We start from the raw sequence: 2,417 nt of genomic DNA, 5'->3' as shown, positions 1-2,417 counted from the left end.
AAGAAAATCTTTCAGCTTTTCATCATTTTGTATGATCTTAGTTTTGGGCTTTTAATATATGGCCTTCATTGTACTGAGGAGAGTACCTTATATATACCTAATTTGTTGAGAGCTTTTATCCTGAAAGGGTATTAAATTTTGTCAGATATGTTGTCTGCATCTGTTAGGATGATCATGTGATTTTTTTTTTTTTGAAAGATTGTAATATATTCTCTGGAAAACATTGAATAGGACAAAAGCCATCCCTGAACCCTCCTTCAGGTCCACAGCTGGTGGCATGGTCTGGAAATCCTTGAGCTCTGGAAAGGTCCCTGGTCAGTCCTTGGGGAACACGGGTTGACTATAGTGGAAGACCCTGCTCAAGAATGGTTCTTGACATCTGGGGAGTCCTTTCTGGAAAGATCACTTCAAACTCAATAATGAGGTCCCCATGTTTCTTGGGCACTTTGGGGAGAGGGTGGGCTTCTCTGAGAACTTTTTGCTGCATGCCAGGCCTGATGACATCTTTGAACACAACAGGCATGGTCCCGACGTCCATAGTGAGGACATTAATTATACAGCCACACAGAGCCTCCCAAAGGCTGATCCTGATGACATCAGAGCCATCCCTCTTAAAGATATTGTGCGGCTTGTCCTTTAAAACAAAGATGATATTGGCTGGAATGTTGTTGGAAGTCTGGTCTCCTTCCTTGGGGAAGGTGATTTTGTTCCCTTCTGTCCACCCCTGCTTCACTTTGATGGTCAAGATTTTGTCTTCACTGTGGATGCTCTTTCTGTCGGGGTTCAGCCACTTGGGAGAGATTTTCATCTTCTTAGTACAGCCACTGTAGATCTCTTCAAGTGAGACCCTAAGGTCATGGGTGACAGGGGATCTTGTTTCTTTTGGGTGGGCTCTTGGGCAGAGCGGGAGCGTCTAAAGTTCATGTTGGTGAAGCCACCCATGCCCGTAGGGAAGCCGGAGAACAGGTCATCGATGTCCATGCCTTCCTCCCTATTGTGCTGCCCAAAAAAGGCATGAAAGGGATTTTGGCCACCGAAGAACTCGGCAAATATGGCGTGAGGGTCTCCACGGAATATGTAGCTGAAGGAGCTACCATTAGTACCGCTACTGCTCCCGCCACTGGGGCCACCGCCCTTCAGGCCTTCCACCCCTCAGCAGTTGAAGATTTCGTGCCTGCATGGGTCACTGAGCACACTGTAGGCCTCCGTGATCTTATCATGATGATCTTGTGATTTTGTTCTTCCTCCTGTTTAGGTACTATATCACATTCATTTGCATATGTTGAAGCATCTTTGCAACCCAGCAATAAATTCCATTTGGTCATGTTGTATATTTTAATATGCTATTAAATTTGGTCTGCTAGTATTTCATTGAGGCTATTTGTATCTGTATTCATCCAGGGATACTGACTTGTGGTTTTCTTGTGTCTTTGTCTGGCTTTGGTATCAGGGTGATGTTGGCCCCATAAAATAAGTTTGGAAATATTCTCTGTTTTTTGAAAGAGTTTAAGAAGGATTGTTAATTATTCTTGAAATGTTTGGAATTCATCCATTAAACCAACCTGGGCTTTGTTGAGAGGTTGGTGATGTTTTGACCTGTGATATTGGAATAGGATTTCTGCAGCTCCTGCTAATTTGCCATCTTGACAAGAACCAGAGTCAATACTGTCTTTTCTCTTTCTTTCCCTCCATTCTCTTCTTTTGTATCATCAACTGACCCTATACTAGGGTTTTTTTCAATCTTTGTTCTGTATATTCTGTGGCTAGTTTAAAACTTTGGCCCAAAATTTTTTGATGCCTACATATTCAAGAGGTAGGCCTATATCCCTCCCCCCATTTAGTTTTGGGTGTTTTGTTACTTTTTGTTCTGTTATTGATGAATCCCTTAGTTATGTACAAATTTACTAATTTGTTCTTCAGTAACTCCCATACTAAATTTTATACCATCTACTGAGGTTTTATTGCATGACTTAATGTTTTGTTTCTAAAATTTCTAATCATATATATATATATATAAATATATATATATATAAAATCTAGTTTTATTTCAGCCTCATGGTTTGTTTCTTCCATAATTAATTATCTATTTTGTGGGTGTAGTCCTGAAATCATCTTTACAAGTATCTTTTTTAAAAATTGCATTATGAGTAGTACATTTTAAAAAGTATATTCTCTATCTTTTCTCTCCCCACCAATATTTATCCCTAGACCACCCAGACATGGTCTAGAATCAGGTCTTACAGTAGTGACTTGGGCTTCTGATCCAACATGATACAAAATAGTACTTATCCAAAATAGTACAATTGATTTCATTGAGCCTATTAGCTATAAGGTTTAGCATGTAGTCTTTGTATTCCAGCTTCCATAGGTCTGAAACATACTACAATGAATAACTTCAGGAATCTTTCTGCAGTGGC

At 40.0% G+C, this 2,417-nt stretch overlaps 1 pseudogene; it reads right to left on the bottom strand.

Moving 5' to 3' along the window:
• Nucleotides 1–266: 266 nt before the first annotated feature.
• Nucleotides 267–1,930, bottom strand: LOC136158294 (dnaJ homolog subfamily B member 1 pseudogene; annotated as a pseudogene).
• Nucleotides 1,931–2,417: the final 487 nt, after the last annotated feature.

This window comes from Muntiacus reevesi, chromosome 1, assembly GCF_963930625.1.
Source record: "Muntiacus reevesi chromosome 1, mMunRee1.1, whole genome shotgun sequence".
NCBI classification, from domain to species: domain Eukaryota; kingdom Metazoa; phylum Chordata; class Mammalia; order Artiodactyla; family Cervidae; genus Muntiacus; species Muntiacus reevesi.
Note: the sequence above shows the minus strand (reverse complement) of the source record. Positions and strands in the feature narration are given on the sequence as shown.